This window comes from Sceloporus occidentalis, unplaced genomic scaffold (assembly GCF_023333645.1).
Source record: "Sceloporus occidentalis isolate IW3139 unplaced genomic scaffold, rSceOcc1.0.p SCAF_11, whole genome shotgun sequence".
NCBI classification, from domain to species: domain Eukaryota; kingdom Metazoa; phylum Chordata; class Lepidosauria; order Squamata; family Phrynosomatidae; genus Sceloporus; species Sceloporus occidentalis.
Genome location: NW_028316991.1, coordinates 24300226 through 24321652, shown reverse-complemented (window position 1 = coordinate 24321652; position 21427 = coordinate 24300226). Strand labels below are relative to the sequence as shown.

Here is a 21427-nt window from a genome sequence, read left to right as displayed (position 1 = left end):
GGTAAATTACAGTTCCTTTTTTATACAAACAAATGTATTTTTTAAATTATAATATTTTTAGTATTAAATTACTGCATTCAATTAGTGTGGGTATGATGTCAGAGCTGAAAAATGTTATTTATATCGGAATAATTTTAAAACGGGAAATTAAAGAAAATGATAACACAGGTGACAGATAAGACCCGAAGTTTAACTCGTTATTTTGTTTGAAATTTCCCCCACCACCCCCCAAAAAATATAATAAATTCTATAGATTTTAAGGTTAACTAGGAAAAGGCCAAAGTCATCCTTTAGTGGGAGGGTAAGTAGGCAGGAGTGGGAGGGAAGTGGGTGGGGAGTGGGCATGGCCAAATGCCACACGTCTGCTTGGAGGAAGACAAAACTGAACCGGAGACTCCTGAGTTTTACTCCAAGAAACTCCAGGTATGGTGATGATCCCCAATTCCATGGCCATCTGTACACATTATCCATGGAGCTTGGCAGAAATGTTTAATCTGGATTCTAAACCCTAAATCTACCTCTAGCATTTATGAACCTAAAGTGAGGTTTCAGGATTATTCGACACTTAAACTCCCTAAAACTATGATGTGCTGAAACCCCCCCTTCCCGTCATGTTCTCCTTCAAGAAGATTGACAATTCTTAGAAATATCCTTGTGAGTCCGCCATTTTGTTTTGGGCTATTGCTTTGGTCATATGTCTAGAGCTTATGCCACCATTAAAACACATGCGCAATACAGAGCAATGCGAAATACAGAATGCAGGAAGACTCCTCTCTTCTAGAATGCATGCCAGCAAATAATGCGCGCCCCGTGGACGGGGATCCTGCAATTCTAACGATACGTGATTGTTTCTGTTCATCTGTCCTTAAGCATCAATGTCCGTATTTCTCCGCTAAGAAATGCCCGGATCCACTCTTACCGTCTCTGACACTCTGTCTTGTACAATAATCGTGCGCCGCTTTCCTCTTTGTCATGGAAATAAGAATATGTCAAGTATTTGAATTCCCAGATCTTCTGCTGGCAGGCTCCTTGTAAGAAGAAGAGAAAAATGTACCATATTAATCAAATCCCCGACAGCCGGAACTTCACATAAATGAGAATGAAGTTTCCGTGGAATATATTTATCCAGAACCTGTAAACATTAGACGGTTTAAATCCACATGAAATAAGCAAGTTAGCGCTCTATGGCCCGTGGTTTTAGCGCATCAACGAAACCTTCAAAACGGGATGTGAAACCTCAGGAAAATGTATTAGTAATAGTCTGTCCCCTTTACACTATGGCTGAATCCTATATTTCATGGGTTTCATACACGAAATGCTCAATTCCAAACATCCCAATTGTCTCTGTTTAGTTGGTCAGTCCCTCTTCCCCCCCTCTGATGCCCCTCTTTTGTAGGAGGTCGGAATGTTTGCTGGGTATGAGGGTATCGCAGGGTTCTACAGCCCTAAAAGCCCCGATAATGTGTATAGAAACAGCAGGGAATGGCTTTATTTATTCATCTAAACGCCCCACTCAGTTACACAAATACCCAGCAATGGGCAATTAGACATACCTAGGTTTGACCCTGAACCTCAGGGCTTTTTGCCCCAAACTCAGGGCAGGTTCTCAGCTGGCTCCTTCCTATTTAACACTACTGTAATCATGTGGAAAATCCCCACCTATGGTAATAGGACCCAGTCACATATAAAGTATTTGTAAATCCCTGCCCCCCCCGCCACACTAGCTATTTACCTTATACAGAAGCTGCAGCTCCAGGGCTGCAGAAGGATGTCTACTTCATAGACATTTCCCACCAGTGATTGGCTGCTTGAAGCAGATCCTCCCATAGTTAGAAAGTATATCAGGTGCATGAAGATTTGTTTGGCCAAATATCAGGGTAGGGGGCAAATGCATATGGGGAGGGGGAAGGGGTTCTGCAGAATCCCCTTTATGCATTTGCAAGGCAGACACCATGACCTCTCTATGGTAAGCGTTAAAGTGAAAATAGAAATTAGATCGTCTATTTTAGTGCAGTTGGCATTCTATTTCCCATTGTACAACGCTACCGAATATGGTGGCGCTATAATAATGACATAATCATTTCTTTATGGGAAGGTATGCATAGATATTGCTCATTTTAGTCTGTGAACACAATGAAATGAGTTGATTTAGCGCATTGAGCTGTAAAATGTGGGATTTCAGTATTTACTGAATTTGCGTGCGAGATTTCTTTGTTTTGTAACAATTTACGAGAACTTTATTGAATAATTCTATCACAGATCGGGTTCCTTTCGCCAAAGCAGCAGAATATATTGGGTTTTTTTTTACGAGAGTAAGATGTATGTTTAATAATCCCTTATTTTCATTGACTTGCATGTATTCATTTCACGCGATTTCACCGGTTTAGTTAATAGAAATTGTCCGAATTTCGGTCCATTTCCTGATCGGAATCGTAGATATTATATTTTACATAAATCGCTAAATGCACGATAAGAGAGTAAACATGTCTAGAACGGCATATCTTTCTTTCTTTTGTGTCGGAGCTTCTGTTCTGGGCCGGTTAATATATTCTCTGCGATAACATTCCTGCAGAACAAAATCTTTTTCTATTACCGTATGACAGACGAGGGTTCGCCGTCCATCCCCACAAGAGCACTTCTCAGACCTCGTTGCGTGCCATAAGTGAAATTGAAAGAATTCCAAATGAATAAGAAAAAGAGAAATTATGGTTATGTGTCGAGCATTGCCTTCTCGTGCGGACCGATCAGTCTCACAGCAACCGGCGGCTGAGCGCTTCACCTCTGGATCTTCAGATCGGCGACGCGTGATCCCCGTGTGTTTAGAAAATTCCGCATGTAGGTCAAAATAAAGAAGATAAAAATGGCATGCTTTGAACATCTCATGGTTTGGCGTAACGAGACACAGCACTGAATATGATTAACTTTTGGTGCTGAAGCAGCAGAATCAGTAACTATCGGCCAAAGGGGCAACCCGGTGTACTAAGACGGCCAGTACGTGCCTGATCGTACTCAGAAGGATTTATGTACTAAAGCGAGAACAGGGAATGGGAATTATACCCCCGAGAGCTGATACCAAAATGAACTATCATTGTTATCGTATTATTTGATTGTATCTCCATCTGAAGAAGAAACCTCGGAGGTCTTAAGAGCTCGCGTAACGTTGCATCTTCTTCTTACCCAATATCAGACATTTTCTTATCATTTTATGGTTTTTGAGACTATATAAGATCATTTCAGTAATAGCCTTATACAACTATCTTTTTATTTATCTTTTTATACATCATTTTTTATTACTCTTGTAATTTTAGGCTGAAGTCCCACTCCAAATCAACCTTTTGTTTAATGGACAGATTTGAGGCATCCTATTTTTTTTTTCTCCACTTTTCTTAAGTTTTATTGATGGGGAGGACTTTTTTTCTGGTCACGATGTTTAAACAGTTTTTTTTAAAAAAAAATCTAATTTTTTATATATATGGATATTTAATTTTGATTTAGCAGATTGCCCTAGAGTAGAAAAAAATTATAAAGTATTTTCTCCAAGGTCATTTATTACTAAAAAAAATCTTCCTTGGAAGATAATGACCGCGGGGTGGGTGGCTGTGGGCATGGGTAATAGATGGATGTCTCCAAGATATATTACCCAATATACCTGTAGGGTAAAGGACGAGCAATTAGGGAAACGTTTAATCATGGAAGTTTAAGAAATAACATAGTCTAAATTAAAATGTAACATCGGCGAAAAATGGTTAGTATAAAAGAACGCATAAAGATTGGAGAATAAAGCCTTTGCTCACCCTTGGAAGCCCATAGGGCTAGGGATTCTACCTCAATGGAGTAAGATACAGGGCTGTTGGTTTTATCCGTAGAGCCGAGATGAGAACTTTCTTCGTAAAGGAATAAAATAAAGAACCAAATGGAGAAACCCTTGTAAGCCTTGGGAAAAGCATGTGTTTTTTTATTACAAAAATGTCAGTGGGTTTGTATAAATGGAAGCTAAGGTTATTAGTAGGGAAGGTTGCGATATTTAATTTTACAAAAAAACGTGCAACAATTTATTTCCTGATTATATTTAATCCATTCTTGGATTAAAAATAATAAAAAATAAAATAAAAATAATAATAATAATAAATATAATCATATAGTCATAATTTTTTTTCCACCTTAGATTAAAAGGGATGTTAATGATGCCAAAGGTGGGAGAAATATATGAAAAGAGTAACGTCAACGATTCATCTCTCATTAGTCAATGGAAGTTTGCTGTAGGAAGCTTTCATAGGACTTTTCAGAGAAAATGTTGGAAATTAGCATTCTAGCAGCAAAATTTCCAGTAATGGAAGCGTGGACGTTCCGATCCATCCCGAGTAATGACAGGAGATGCTAGGATGGCAAAACTTATTTTGGAAGCAAAAAAACGGAACATGTTGAGCTATTGTTGAAATGGTAAAGCCAAGGAACAACATCAGGTGAATGGTGTTTGCCATGAGACATAGTGAGACAATTATGTTTCATGGGGAGAACCGATGATTATTTAAAGCCAAGCAAGAGGACAACGAGGAAAACTCCACGTAACCAACATCCATTATAAAGACATAATTAACACGTCAGGCACAAAGAGGTCAGAGAACTATTTTCAAACAGTAGCGATACTTTGATGCAAGATATAAGAATGAAAGAATTGTTTATACACAACTAACTAAGTTTCTAGACTCCAACTTCCTGCTTGACCCTCTTCAATCTGGTTTTCGCCCTCAACACTCTACTGAGACTGCCCTTACTAAAGTTACTAATGACTTACTCACTGCTAAATCCAAGGGCCACTACTCCATGCTAATCCTACTGGACCTTTCTGCTGCTTTTGACACGGTGGACCACCCTCTTCTCCTTCAAAAGCTTTATGATCTTGGCCTCCGTGATACTGCTCTCTCATGGCTCACTTCCTACCTCTCTGATCGTACCTTCAGCATCTCTGTCTCCAATAACACTTTCCCTCCCCTCCCTCTCTCAGTACCAGTTGGTGGTACCCCAAGGCTCCGTTTTAGGACCCCTTCTGTTCTCTCTTTACACTTCCTCCCTTGGAAAACTGATTTCATCCTTTGGCTTTCACTACCACCTGTATGCTGATGACACCCAGATCTATCTATCCTCCCCTGGTCTCTCTCCCTCTGTCTTAGATCGTGTAACTAACTGCCTTGCATCTGTCTCCACCTGGATGTTTGAATGTTTCTTGAAACTCAACCTCTCCAAAACTGAACTCTTCATCTTCCCTCGCTCCAACTCTCAGATTCCCCCATCTATCTCCCTCAATGTTAATGATGCCATTATCTCCCCGTCTACTCATGCACGCTGTCTTGGTGTCACCCTTGACTCCGACCTTTCGTTCACACCCCATATTCAGTCTGTCTCTAAAAACTGTCGTCTTCATCTTAAAAACATTGCCCGTATCCGTCCCTTCCTAACGCAGCATACCACTAAGGCTCTTGTCCATGCCCTGATTATCTCCCGTCTTGACTACTGTAACTCTATCTTAGCCGGTCTCCCTCTTAACCGTCTCACCCCTCTACAATCCACCATGAATGCTGCTGCCAGACTCATCTTCCTCTCCCATCGCTTTACTAACGTCTCTCCCCTCTGTCAGTCTCTTCACCGGCTGCCTGTGCGCTTCAGGACTCACTTCAAAATCTTCACTCTTACTTTCAAAGCCCTTCACAGCGCTTCCTCTCCCTACATCTCCTCTCTAATCTCTAAATACACTCCTAACCGGTCTCTCCGCTCATCCAATGATCTCCTTCTATCCTCTCCTCTGATTTCTAGCTCTCATGCTCTCCCCCGGTCTATCCGTCTCTCCCCCGGTCTATTCGTCTCTCCCCCTGCCTTTATTCCTTAAAAAAATCCCTCAAGACCCACTTCTTTAAGGATGCTTACAACCTAGTCCCTCTCCTGCAATACTTTTACTAGTGTGGCTGGTCTATCCCTAACAACGGCACTTTTGCCTATTGTGTAATACACCCAACTCCCTCTAGACTGTAAGCTCTTTTGAGCAGGGCCCTACTCACCTGTTGTCTCTGTTAGTCAATTTGTTATGTTACATACTACTTGTTATGTCCTGTCTACCCATTGTACAGCGCTACAGAATTTGATGGCGCTATATAAAACAATAAATAATAATAATAATATAATTTTAAGATCAATAGTAATCTTCAGCAGGTCCAAAGGATTTGTGGAATATATAAACTCTCTTCGTAAACAATTTCTTTGAGAAATAAGCCATTTTTATCCCAAATAATGCCTGTTGTTTGAACCAAAGACAAAATCTCCAGTAGAGTTTGTCCCTCTATTTGATTTTGCGATGAACCTCAACTGGATACCGTCTGCGATTACCAGATTAGGTGTCATCAGCTCCGAACTCCGGATCTCCTGACACGAGTTCTGTTGACATATTATGGTACAGCTGGAAGTCATAACTACTTCTGGCAGATGCCGTATCGATTTCGTTATAACAAATAAATAAAAAAACTCTTGATAACAGTGTGATTTCAGATTAATAGACGCCCTCGGCTGATTCATGGCGAAATTTGTGAAAAAAGAATGCATCTTTTATTTCTGGACGGAGTTGGCAATAAAGACAGAGGAGAAGAAAATTTGAAGTTTAATTTTACGAAAGATACAGTGTATTCCTCCGAATCCTCTGAATTGGAGAAAATGAAACCTAACATGAATCTTTATTTATTGAGGCTATAAAATGAGAAATTGCTCTTCTCTCGTTTTATTTATATCTTTTACCTCTTCTCTTCATTATCTAGTCCTTCGCTTTGATCCAGCCATTTTGACCTTGACTGTAAGTTGAATGGCTTATTGAGAAACTGACATCATCTCAACGGGTGATGGATACAGCTAGTGATATGCATATTATACAACAGGTTCTACAGGGGCTGGAAGAAGATAAAACGAGAAACCCATTCCGGAACACTTTAGGAAACCAGACATTATTGATAAATACTGATAAACCTGTAAACATATATGTAAAGTATCAAGCAAACAGAAACCTAAACCCCCTCCCATAGTAGGACCAAAAACATGTCCCATCCAAAACGAATCAATAACTTCATTAAAACCACTGGAACGAGTAACCTCTAACCAGTAGAACCAAGTGTTTAAGTATTTGGTCATTTTTGTTTTCTTGGCTATTAGACCACTTATCTCACCCATCTGTATCCCATTGGGTTGGCGATTATGGACACTAGTTAACTTTGTTTCACATTCAGAGTCAGTAACGTCCCACACATTTGTGGACATAGGACCTGATCTTGTCTCCAATGATAACTTTTAAGCTATATGAATAACCTGTAGTAGATGTTTTATCACCTGGGGCTTGAAGCAAACCAATCTCTTCATCCTTTTTTCTGTAGCTCCATGTATACAGGCATGGTACATTATTTCTGAGCCCTTCCAAGTAGATAATGCAATTTGTGAGTGTGATAATCACCAGTAACAACATAACCACAGACACCAGAACGAGACAGGACTATTTTTGTTTACTTATGCCTTCAGATTCCATAAACGTTGGACGTTAGCAGAAACCCTCTTATAGACGCTGTTCCACCAAGTCAAAGCATTCACTGAGATCTGCACCATCGTAGAAAACAACCTGATGTTTTATTCTTTCCTAATGAAGAATACAAACTCAGATGTTTCTTTAGTTTCCATGGCAACAACCTATCATTGCCATTTTTTGCGTCACATGACCATTAAACATTCCCAGGAAAAAAAAATTGTAGGATTCATAATTTCTTCTGTAATGTATGTGGTTAATGAATTGGATTTAGAATAAGTTGAATGTGAATGATACATTTCTTTAGGAACTCAAATGGAGCCTTAACGTGACCAAAATATGTTCTAAGAGCAAAATGTCTACACATGTTCCGGGATTTAGTGTGGGGGCTTAATAAAGGAAAGGCACCCGTACATACACACTATGTACATAATGTATATATTATATGTATATATATATATATATATATATATATATATATATATGCCTCTCTTTGTGTTAAAAACTGAACATTAGCTTCTATTTTCATTTTAAGACTTACTCTTATTTGCTATAAATAATATGCTTATCAGCCGACGATTCTTATTAACCCAGCTGCTGAAAAAGAACGTTACTCATGAATAACGAGAGCTTTCTCGCGATTGAATTTCTTAATGCTGTCTGATTAAATGTAAGTTGTTCACAAAATAAAATCGAAAGCTGACATTGTAAATCAACCAGAACAAATCTTGAGTCTTTTCAAGCATTATGGAAAGAAAATTAATTCTCTGCACCTAGAAACAGTCGTAATGTGTGATTAGTTGATAAACTGTTTTGGCGTCTGTGTAATTAGAAGTAATGGGCCTTTCTTAGTACGCCCAAAGAGATGGGCGTAACGGCAGCATTTGTTTATCAGATATGTCTTGGAGGGGGTTTTTTGTGTGTGTTTGTCGACGAAAGTTTGGAAAGCGGTCGTGCATCTGCTGAACGGCGCCATTTGACACGCAGCAGATGTATGTGAAAGTAAATTCTTATCACATAAGGACCGAACGATGGAAGATGGGTTGCTGATCCGACGAGTTTATTCAGGAACATCAATGAGATGTCATCAAAGGGTTTTTAACGCAAGGGACTCTTTTTATGCGTCAAAGTGAATTTGTTGCCAAAACAAAACCTGTGTTAATCAAGTGAGCAGTAAAATGATTATGGATATATTTTTTATGCCCTTATGGGCATTTTAGAAATATCTTTTCTTTAATGAAACATTCAAACACGTTTGGAGGTCCAGAAGAACACCAACCAGGGCCACAGTTAGGATGACTAAGTGGTCCTGGTACTTTAAGGCCAGAGGTTGCCAAATGACTTATGGGTGGCTGCCGGTCGGATATCTACAGCCACATGTTAAATTTTGACACTCTCGCTTGCGGCTGTACATATCCAGCTGACGGTCGCACACAGCTGTACCTGATCTGCCATTGGAGTGCCTTGTGTGCCAAAGGGCCAGTCCAGGCCTGGCACCAAGGAAGACCTGGCCCATGGGAAGCTTCCTGGTCTACAACCTGCCATTTGCATTTAAATATGTTGAAGAACTTTGCTTCTGTCAAAGATCCAATCAAGAAACAACAGGGTTATGATGTCATACCTTGACGCTCTACTCTGTTAAGCATTGCGAGGGTAAATGTCAGGTACTGGAGGCGTTCTACAATGGGGTAGCGCAATTTATACTTTTACCAGATCCAGACTGATGCCAGTGTTAATGAAGAACCCTACTGTGAACATATTTTTGCCCTCTGCAGTATTGGACAATTTTAGAGGCTCCATTGGTTTGCGAAGCTGAAAGGGATTTATAATTCCAAGTTCATCTTACAGTTCAGTTTAGGACATTGTCTGGAGATGTGTCAATGTAGCTTGACTAAGGCTTAAGTAAAGTGTTTTATTAGGCTTGTCTTATTTACAGAATGCAAATAAATAATGAGAGACTGCCCTGTTTGTAAAGCAACAAACTCCATAAAGCCGTTTCTGATTGTTTCCAATGCCTCTGGATTTAGCTTCTTTTGATCACAACATTTTTTTATTTTTTTTTTCCGGTAGGTCAGATTGATGATAATACAAAAAGATTTCTCATGCAATCTTCCCGTTTTGAAGTCACTTTAAAATATGTCTTACGTATTTGCGAATACAAAGCTCTCATTTTACATTGTGCATTGCTAAATGAATGCAGAATTTAATATGACATATTTCTGTTGCCGCGTAACTAAAATTTTATTTTATTGTGGAAAAAAAGAAATAGTTTTGATATTAGAGGATTAAGCCTTTTTTATTATTTCTATGATTTAAAGTGAACCTGTTTTCACTACACATGAACCACTTTTGCCTAATTTGGGCATAAGAGACTTTTGGTTTTCATTACATGTATTTATCAAAAACTACAACATTTAACATTGATAAATATGATGTTATGCATTTGGGTATCTAAAATAGATGCCAGTTAGCAGCTGCCAAGGCAAATTATCATGCACACATAAAGAATGCCATTATGCCTCTCTACAAACATTAGTTAAGCCTTAGAACATATAGTGGTAAAAAATTGCATCAATCGGGGATATATTCCTGGAATTTCTGTACATCACAAGTTAACAATAAATGGAAATGCTTTTAAAAAATTAAACTGATGTGGAAAGTAGAAAGTCACCTTTGTTTTCCTGTTTCTTAGTTGGAGTTTTTCCCTCACGCACATTCTATTTTGTGCATGTTACTCTCTCTGCTCCAGCATAGTAAGCTGCTTCTTTGAGGTGTAGACATTGGTTTGACACAGAATGACAAAATATGGAACTACAGAGCTCAGAAAGGAAAAAGGAGGTGGTTTCTTTAGTTCTTGGACAACACAAAGCCCAGAAACTGAGGTCCAAACTCCTAAGTAAGTCAACATTTGTCATTCTTGTGGTCTTGTTGAGGGGACATCGATGCTCCTCTGACAATTCTCTCTTCATTTTCACTAAAGGGTCATCATCAGTGATTTTATACTGCAGGACACCTGAACTGGCGAACCACCAAGCCTTGAAGAGACGATGCGGACAATGAATACCAAGGCTCATCAGGAGCAGAGGAGAAGATGGAGAAGATGACAGATTGGGAGGTGAAGTCCAGGTTCGTTCAGTTTTATGAGCCACGCAAAGACCAGAGCAAGACCCAGCTAGATTAAAAAACATTTGTGCATGCTCCGTTCCGTAGCTGGTTTTGTCTCTACGCTTTCACTGAAGGATTTTCTATGTTTTCAAAAAATTAACAATTATTAATAATCTGCTCTTCAATATCTGGTTGAAATAAAATTCAATGTCATTTGACCCATATTAATTTTATGAAATGTCTGTTAGATTAATAAGATTAATTGCCACATAAAAAAAACCCTTAAATACTTAAATAGGTCTTTTAGTCTCAAGTATGACATGAGAAAGAACATCGAAACCAAATGTTCAGGTATTCAAATGATCTTCAAACGGGCAAAAAAAATTCGGCCCGGGAATCGCAGATTAGAAATGGATATTTTAATCAGCTGCTCTGTGATGTGTACTATGGGGTATGGTAATAATAAGGAAATCAATTACTTTCATAACAACCGTGAAATTAATTATTCACTGATTATAACGACTTCTGTTTTATCATTAAAACAATCATATTCAGTGAAAGAAAGAAGCTGACAGAATGCTGACTAAGCAAAATATTAATTGCAAATTCTAATAAGAAAAATCATAAACAGTGGTATGTTAAATGACTTTAAACATTTCAGTTATTCAGAAATGTCTAGATCTTAATAAAAAATGTATTTCATCCTTTTTTTTTGTTCTCCGTCTTTTGATTAAACTCCCAAAAATCCCATACCGTTATAGATGAATTAAAGAGACAGTAACAAATGAATGGCCTTATGTAGCGGCTAGGTTGCCCGAGTGTTTATAAGTTCACCCTGTTTAAAACCAGAGCCATCTGGATAACTGGGAACAACAGCTCAGAGAAGGGCCACTAAAATGGTGGGTGGAAAAAGTCTACATATGTCCGGCTTGGAGGAGAGCAGAGAGAGAGGGGAAGGGAGAGAGAGAGGTTTAAATAGATAAAGGGATTTAACAAAGTACAGGAGAGAAGTTTATTTCAAAGGAGGAGAAAAGTTACAACAAGAGACCGGAATCTAACACCTGATTAAGGTTTGAGTCTTTACAGCAGGAAAAAGGGGTGACTAGATGGGGGCCGGATGGGGCCGATCTCCCCAAAAACCAGCCTTCAGCCACTAATATCTCAAAAACCAGCCCTCCATCATAGCAACGCTTCCTTTATATTTTCATCCCTTTTGGCCTAACCTGTCTTTATCTTATGGGGAACAAAGGTTGTGGGGGCAATGATGGCACAGGCTGGCTGTTGACGTTGGTGGGGCCCGAGGCAATTTTTCGCACCAGGGCCCCGTGGTTTCTAGTTATGCCCCTGCCCCAACCTACACTTACAAAGGCTCCCTGAACCAATAACAATAAGCATCTTAACAATAGGGGAGAGATAACTTAACGGGGAGGAATCCTAGGAACAGGAAGTGAAGATGGCTGCTCACATTGCATACTTAGAAGGTGAGTTTCCAAAGATATATATATAAATGTTGCTCATTTAAACCTGTATATTATTATTGCGCCCCTTTTTCCTGCTGTAAAGACTCAAACCTTAATCACGTGTTTATACATAATATAATTAGTATATGGCATTGTATGCGTTTATTTTGTCTACAGAACAAAGTAACAAATCAAAAGCAATTTTAAAAATGTAACATAAGAAAAATAAAAATAAAAAAAGTTTTGTTTTTTTGTATTTTTATTTGGACACTATTTTTACACAGTATAAATAGAAAATCACTTTTATAATAAAATATATAATCCATGAGAAAGAGTCTTTTTTTCTCACAAGAAAACAAGAAGCGTGATATCTAAAAAAGACAATGTGTTAAATAAATATACAATAAAACCAATATAAATATAAATATATATATATATATATATATATATATATATATATATATATAAATAAATAAAAAGTACAAAAATAAATAAAATAAAGAAATAAGGATGCCCGGAATTCCACAAGGATGGTGGGAGAGGCATCAGTTGGGCTCTGTATTGTGAAATTGTCTTCTTTTCCAAATTTATAACAAAAATAAATGTGTAAAAATCTGTGGATTCATTGATAGTATATTGCGCCAAATTGGTGTTTTACTTATTAACCAATGCAAGATAAAAATTTCTGCATTTAAAAAAAAGGGGGGGGGGATTTTGCTCCAGAGTAACTCAGGATTTAATTGATAAATTAGTACACAAATTGCAATATAGTATGCATATAACAATGCCCAGCGGGAATGATTTCCTGACATCATTGTATTATAATTGTTTTACAATTAACCTACAGGAACACAAATAAACTCAGATAAACCTTTGGCCATTTCCAAGGCGCTATCCATGAAGCATCACAGAATATAGGATTCTGTGCAAGAATTGTCCAGAATCGCTACAAATTAAATAAATGATCTCAAGTTTATACCGAACTGCAAAATCCTATCTTAATTAGTAATGTCATCACACTCCCTGGTTTCCTCATTCAGGATCGATTGATATGCATTCTAAATTACATTAAAAGGGAACCCATTCAAGATTATGCTTAATCCCAGTTATTATACACCTACGAACAACATAAAGTCATGATTTTCCCCCCTATTTTCACATTATTATTAATTTAAAATCCCCTTTTTATTTTTGTCGTTTACGGGAGCTGCCATCTTGTTGGTTTAAAACCCCGCCCCTCCTTAAGCGACTTTTGGTGAAAGCTTTACAGAGGAACTTTGTGGCTTTAGACAATCTCTTTATCTTGAGGCTCATGCGCAGTCGGCTAAAACAACGCGTGGGGAGTCCAGGAAGTTTCCTACAGCTTCCTGTTTGGACTGACAGTAAGATTCCAATGCAACCTGCACTGAGGGATCATGGGAAATGGGGACAAATTTGCATGATAAACATTGACTGTGTTTTGTGTCCCTAAATAGTATGTTTTTAGATAATTTTAGTGCTAAATTCAGTTATCTGAAATTTTACAAATATTTTCTAGGTAAGTGCTCCTGAAAATAAGCCTTTTATGGATTTTTTCTCCGCTTGTTCTTTTTCATCTATTTTAGTAACCTTCGAAAATTGCCTCTTAGTGAACCTTCAAGTGTGCAATGGCGCTCGGCACTTATATTAAATAAGGGGTTTGTATTTTTTTCCAGGGATTCTGTGACATATTTAATTTGAAGTTTTGATAATGAATCTCTGCTTTTACAAGTATCTTGATTATAGGATGATCGGAAAAGGCAGTTAGATGGATTATAGAGTTTCAGAATCAACAAGACATTAACCAATTTTTCTATATATAAAAGGGGCCGGCTGAGAGAGCCATTGATGTAATAGATGAAAAAAAAAAAAAAAAAAGGAAATGTAAGATAAAATCGGGCAAAAAACGATTGGTGATTTTATTTAAAGGAATTTAATGGTTTAAAAAAAATGGTGGATGTGAATAATCTATTGAACCTCCACCCTTGCTAAATATATATCACATCAATAAAGTCGTTGGTCTTGTCTAAGATTCAAGAGCCACATGTCTGCATGTTTAAATTCCCTCACTTTATTAGCCTCTACCACTTCTGTTGGGAAGCCGTTCCACTTATCTACCACCCTCGCAGTAAGATCAAAGCTGGCACGTTTTGAGTAAATGTTGATCATGTTACAGGAGGATTGTGAGAATTGTAGCTCTGCTACAGCTGACACAGGATAAGGTTTGTTAATTCGTGTAAAGCATTTTTTTTTTCTTTTTCAGACACAGGGAAAATAAAGGTCATTATAAGTAAAATATGCTTGCTTAGTCAGTTTGAATTCGACTGCATCAAGAAATTTCCCTGGGGTAAAATAATTTTCAATCACTTTGGCTTTAATAGCTTTGTCATCTGAAGAAATGTATCTGCAGAATCCACTGAGGATGCCAAGGGTCAAAAAGTTTTCTGAGGATCTCATAAAAGAGAAATATTTAACAAAGTTAAACTGTCTTAACAACCTGAATTCTCAAGACGGTATCTAATTTTTTATATATATATATATATATATATAGACCAATAACATAAATCCATCCATATGGATGGTAAAGGTGATGGAAAACCCTCTCACTAAAATTAAGGGGGTAGTAGAAGTATTATTAAACACTCATCTACAGACGCCAGACAGCTCGGTTTTCCCCTCAGAAATCTCATGGTGCTGACACAGCTCCAAGGGATTCTGGGTAGGCGCATGCAAATAAGGGTCACAATGATCACCTTTGCCTCTATATCCACTTTCTACATGGATCCCTTAAAAGTTGCCTGCTGTACAGGACAGCCTTTAGACAAAACTCGAGTGACAGGTGTAACAACCAGATCACCACTCCATTCAAAAATAACGCGTCTTTAAACCGGCACAACGGAGAAAAGAAAGCGAAGGAAGACCGCCAGTAGGATCGTGCGCTCACCATGTGTAGCAGCGTGCAATACCGCACACAGTGACTCTAGCATTTCTGCCAGGGCAAATTGGCACTTTGGGTTCTATGCTTTCCTGGCCCTAAGGCCAGATCAGAGTTTCCCCCTCCCATCCTACAGGTGCTATACTTGGTCTAGGCCCGATCACCACTTCACTTCATTCTTAACAGGACTCATCAGCATGAAACTGTGACAGAGGCTTAATTAGCAAGGCTTGGGGTAGCATGAGAAATACCATTACATAAGTTATGGTGGGTAAAGGTGATGGAAACCCTTCCACTAAAATTTAAGGGGTATGTAGAAGTATTATTAAACACTCATACAGACAAGCCAGAAGGCTTGTTTTTTCCCTCAGAAATCTCATGGTGCTGCCACAACCACAAAGGATTCTGGGTAGGCGCATGCAAATAAGGTGATCATGGTTGACCTTATTTGCATGTGCCTACCCAGAATCCTTTGTGGTTGTGGCAGCACCATGAGATTTCTGAGGGAAAAAACAAGCCTTCTGGCTTGTCTGGTGTTTGTAGATTAGTGTTTAGCAATGCTTCTACTATATATATATATATATATATATATATACATAAACATCACACACCCCACTACTAATGACACAGTGGCACAATTTTAAGGGGAACTCATTAGCATTGCCATAAAGCATCAGCTCAGTGTGGTGTCTGAGCCGGGAAAGTCACCCAAAATATCACCTGACACCAATGGCAGCCTCCAAGTCTCTGAATAAAGGGAGTTTATTGGGACAAAATGAGATAAAATCAGGTTTTTGTCACTGACTGACTAGAAAAAATCAAAGCACAGCCTTATGACGAACACATGAAATAGGAGTCCATGTCAGAACATAAACACAATCATAAAGGGCAGGAGGCTTTAGACAGAGTTTAAAAAAAGCAGTAGAAGAGACTTCTGAGGTTCCTGAAATCTTTTACGACTGCATGGTTTTTTTCCTGGTTAGCCAAATAATTCTATCACTAAAAACTCTTCTCTTGGACCAATGTGGCTATATCGAGTGGTGTGCTAGTCCGATAGAAATTAATATAACCTGCGATATTTAGGTATTTCTACATGTTGATATTAAATAAAATGTATCAGATTTTAAACCACGCATTCTTGCGCAAGAACATATGTTTCCGCTACTGTATACTCATGAAGTTTGAACGCCCCTAATATCTCCTTATTTCTGCCTTTCCTCCTTATACCTCTTTTTCTCATTTGACCTCTAAAAACTTTTTTTTAAAAAAATCATCTTTTTATATATTTTGGTGTAATTTGTTAGAGAATTCGAAAGGAAATGAGGAAGACATATTTTAAAATAATGGTCTCGGGAGGTCAAATCTAATTAAACCTTCTACTATTAATAAAATTAAATAGTTCAGATCTGTTTATATTCCGATATTCCATTTTTTTTATAATAACATAACTAATAACATATTTAAATTTTTTTTAACTACGAAAACTGAAAGTGAAGAATCTTCTTGGACAATTAACGTTATGTTTCTAGTACAATACTGGAGACCCACCTATATTAACTTATTAAGTCAGAAGCTTGCCTCGCATCTTTTTACATCTTTGCTGTATCTTTGTCCCTCTGGGTTAGGCACTAAATGATATATTCTTTTTTTCAGAACAAGACTTTCTCTTGAAATCGTCATCATACCATAGCGCAATACTTATTAAAAGTCGTATCTAAAAAAGTGGAGGAAAAAAATCGGAGGCTTTTTTTTTATCTATTAAACATTAAATTAAAATAAATAAATCCCTAGAATATGTTTATTTACACCTTCTATGCCTGGAATTTCATTTATTCATGGACTATGGAGCATTCGCCGCAACATTTCAGGTAAGAGGTGGGATAAGAGGGAGAGGAAGGAACTAGACTTAGGGCGCTGGCCAACTCTTCATGTTCGTGTCCTTCTTCGTGGAGAAAAAAGTCTTCGTATTCCATGAATATTCGCCCATTCCTGTATTCGGTTCGGGCTAGAAGGGGTTAATACGAGGTTAACGCGGTACGCACTACGCATCAGACTTGGCGCCAGGATTTTAAAGGTCTATACAAGCGACTCTATTGGTCGCCGGCAACCAATAGAGTTGCTCGTACAGATCTTTAACTCCTGACGGTGAAACTTCCCCTGGGGAGACCATTCTCCGTAGGTTGGCGCGAGGAGTTAAAGGTCCGTACGAGTGACCGATAGAGTTGATGCCAGAGGAGGCCCCTGCAGGCGACCAATAGAGTCGCTCGCACGGACCTTTAACTCCTCGCGCAAACCTATGGATTTCTGCTCCCGTTAACCCCTGCGATGCTGTGTAGATGAGGTAGGCTAGAAGGTAGGTTAGAAGAGACCCGCGAGATGAGTAGATTAACAAAGACGAACATGAAGATTCTTCGTGTTGTGTGTCTTCGTCTTCATGTACACTTTGTGGTGTACTGACAGCTTGGTAAGCGAAAACCACTCGGCGCCCCTTTCTCTTTCTTTCGCTTTAAAAAAAAAAAAAAAAAAAAAGGGGAGCTTGGGGCGGCAAAGTGCCGCCCCTTCAAAAGTGCCGCCTGGAGCGGTTGCCCCACTCGGCTCCATTGTCGGGCCGGCCCTGCCTGGGATGGTGCATGGAGATCAGAGAGTCTTCCCAACTGGCCCATGATGAAGGGGGGCACATACCTGTCCATCAAAAATAGGACGGTTTAGTAGTATACGTGCGAGCGTGTGCCTACATTTTTCTGAATTGGTAAACTGGGAATATAGACTTAATAAAATTTTTTTATAAAGCGCCGGCAGATTCCGCAGCGCTAAATTATTGGTCTATATGGCCCTGGGAAGTCCAATGATAGCAGCCTCTGTCCCACACATCTGAGTCCGGATCACCTTTTTTTTTGGCTGTTTGGGGCTAGCTCCTTTAAATAACACAAATTTGAGTCCTAACTACAGTTTTACAAATAATATTCGTGCTAAACGCTTCTTTTAATTCCGTCAACTGATTTGACTTTCATATTTAACATGAAAGCTCCAGCGTGCCATAGTATTAACATATTGTGTTTATTTAAATATATAAACAGGGGCTGATTGATGAGTTTGCTAATGCTATAGGATATGGGCCACGCAGGGATTACTCTGAAAATGACTGACTTGTACATAAACAAAGCTAGGAAATTGATAAGAGAATTGAAACATAAAAATCGAGGAATTGTAAACATAAATTATCTGTAGCTAATTGTTTTGGGGAGAAGATATGGTGCCGGTGTCAAGGTATTTTTTTTTCTTAATGTTTTAATGCACGGCGAATTAATTAAGAGGCATTTTAAACTTAACTTCTGAATTCTATCATCTGTCAGCGTGCTTGTTAAGAGATTATTTATAGGAGTTTGATTTGGAAAGACAATGAAGAATTTTAATAGAAACTAACAAAAAACTAATAGAGAGAGGGGAGTTATTTATTAAGAGAAATTAAGGAATAATTAAGATTTTTTGTTGTCGTATTACAATAGCGACCAATCAATGTTCAAATTTGCTGGACCATTCCTTTTTTGTATGGTGGTGATATACATACCTTGTATTTACCAGGGTAGAATAATTGAGGATCTCCTTCTTCTGGGAGAGTGGCTTCATGAGGAGCAGGGGTAGCCACATGTAGGTTTTGGGTAAGAAGGGCGATTACGTGAAGGCCGACGGACAACATGATTGGCCAAAGAACAAACGCCATTTAATACTCATTTGCGCTTTCAAACATATTGTTTCCAGATGATCTTCCCACAGATAAAGCAATTTAGAAGTGAAAGCCCTCAAAACACAGAAAGACAAACCAGGTGAACAAAACCAAAACCTCACAAGAAGCTGTCAAAAAGTGCAAGCGCTAACTATTTTTTAAATCATCACCATGCGATATTAGGAATAGTTTTCAATTAGCATAATTTCACCTCACTTTGATCATCATGGGGTATGATACAGCCATCATGCAAAGCTGAAACACTGGCAGCTTTGGTATATAAAGGACATCCAACAAGATCTCGTTAACGTTTTGGCTAGGTATGGGCGGTCATTAGGCCAGGGCAGAGCATTGTGGGAGCGGTCATGCAAATTTCACTGGCAAATGACCAATGGTTTCTCAGGAAAAGGCCGGGAAGCGCAGATCTTTCAGCCAAAATGCAAACGAGGGCCCACCTTCACGTTCCGAGACAAAATGCACTTGTTTACCTCATGGGGCTCAAAGGCTTTCCCTACTGTCAAGGGTTTGAAGAATCAAGATCTCTTTGATGAGATTACTAGAGCTGACCCCATATGCCTGTTAAGACGATAAGAGTCACACTCTTGGGTTAGGATATAACATGGAGATATGAAAGACGGGTTTGGACTAGGACAACTTGATGTGCTGCAACAGGAGGGTCCACAAGAGTGTCTTACAAGGTGAACATAGATTCTGGTAGATGACGGGCTGCATGCAGGGGAGTTTCAAGTTTTCAAGTGAGGTTTAAATTTTTAAAATATGTATTCTGATATAACATAAGTGGGATAGTTTTAATTAGACTTGGGCACCAGGGGGCTCTTCGTGTTCGTCTTCGTGCTCGTCTTCGGGGAAAAAAAAATCTTCGTATTCCGCGAATATTCGCCCGTTCCTGTCTTCTCTTCGGGCGAATATTCGTTTTTTCTTCGTTTTTTCCGGTTAAGGGGTTAATACGGGGTTAACGCAGCTCTGGCGCCAGTACTTTAAATGTGTGTATCAGCAACTCCATTGGTCGCCAGCAGGGGGCCTCCTGCTGTCGACCAATGATCACAGTACCATATATAGCTAATATATTCTCGGGCAGAATATTCTGCTACTCAGTGTAAAACCAACAGAGGGCAGCATTCTGTCCGATGCTATATTAGCCATATGTGGCAGTGTGTTAATTTTCATTTATTAATTATTTAAATAAAATATATTTCCATGATCCGCTGGTCTCCCCACTGCAACAGTTAAATGTCCGCACTCACGGACATTAATTTTGTCGAATTTACAAACTCTTTTTTTCTATTTATTTTGGGGTTTTTTGTATTAAACTGTTAGACGAAAGGATCATGGGAATAAATGCAAATGAGCACACGGCCCCATATGGCTTATATATCTTTGGACAGAATGCTGCCCTCTGTTGGTTTTACATTAAGTAGCATATGTTTGAAATCCAAAGTTATTCTGCTACTCAACGTAAAACCAACAGAGGGCAGCATTCTGTCCGATGATATATTAGCCATATGTGGCAGTGTGTTCATTTTCATTTATTAATTATTTAAATAAAATATATTTCCATGATCCGCTGGTCTCCCCGCTGCAACAGTTAAATGTCCGCACTCGCGGACATTAATTTTGTCGAACTTCCAAACTCTTTTTTTCTATTTATTTAGGGGTTTTTTTGTATTAAACTGTTAGACTATGGCTAATATATCTTTGGACAGAATGCTGCCCTCTGTTGGTTTTACGTCGAGTAGCAGAATAACTTTGGATTTCAAACATATGCTACTTAATGTAAAACCAACAGAGGGCAGCATTCTGTCCAAAGATATATAAGCCATATGGGGCCGTGTGCTCATTTGCATTTATTCCCATGATCCTTTCGTCTAACAGTTTAATACAAAAAAAACCCCAAATAAATAGAAAAAAAGAGTTTGGAAGTTCGACAAAATTAATGTCTGCGAGTGCGGACATTTAACTGTTGCAGCGGGGAGACCAGCGGATCATGGGGATATATTTTATTTAAATAATTAATAAATGAAAATGAACACACTGCCACATATGGCTAATATATCTTCGGACAGAATGCTGCCCTCTGTTTGTTTTACGTTGAGTAGCAGAATAACTTTGGATTTCAAGCATATGCTACTTAATGTAAAACCAACAGAGGGCAGCATTCTGTCCGAAGTTATAGTAAGCTATTTATACTAAGTTAAATGTCCGTACCGGCGACTTTGTTGGTCGCTGGCACTGACATTTAACTGACACAGTGGGGAGACCACTGGTGTCCCTGCTGTGTCAGTTAAATGTCCGTACCAGTGACTTTGTTGGTCACTGGCACGGACTTTTAAGTTAACTGGTGCAGCAGGGTCCCAGGTTGCTTTTTTTTTCTGCCTAGCAACTAGTGGTAAGGGGCCGTGCGAGTGAGCCTATTGGTCGCTTGCACAGCCCTTTACCCTACAGATTTCTGCTCCCATTATCCAACGCAGCATTGCAGGGGTTAACGGGAGCGGAAATCAGGAATTAAAAAGGCTGTGCAAGTGAGCCTATTGGTCACCTGCAGGGTCTTCCTCTGGCATCAACCAATTGTTTGATGCCAGAGGAAGACCCTGCAGGTGACCAATAGGCTCACTCAC

The 21427-nt window shown here is 38.8% G+C and overlaps 1 non-coding gene across 1 annotated transcript; it reads right to left on the bottom strand.

Annotated features, from left to right (window-relative positions):
- Positions 1-18907: 18907 nt before the first annotated feature.
- LOC149305716 (U4 spliceosomal RNA) lies at positions 18908-19048 on the bottom strand. Its single transcript, XR_016271757.1, has one exon. It is a non-coding gene; the product is annotated as a U4 spliceosomal RNA (small nuclear RNA).
- Between the last annotated feature and the right edge of the window lie 2379 nt (positions 19049-21427).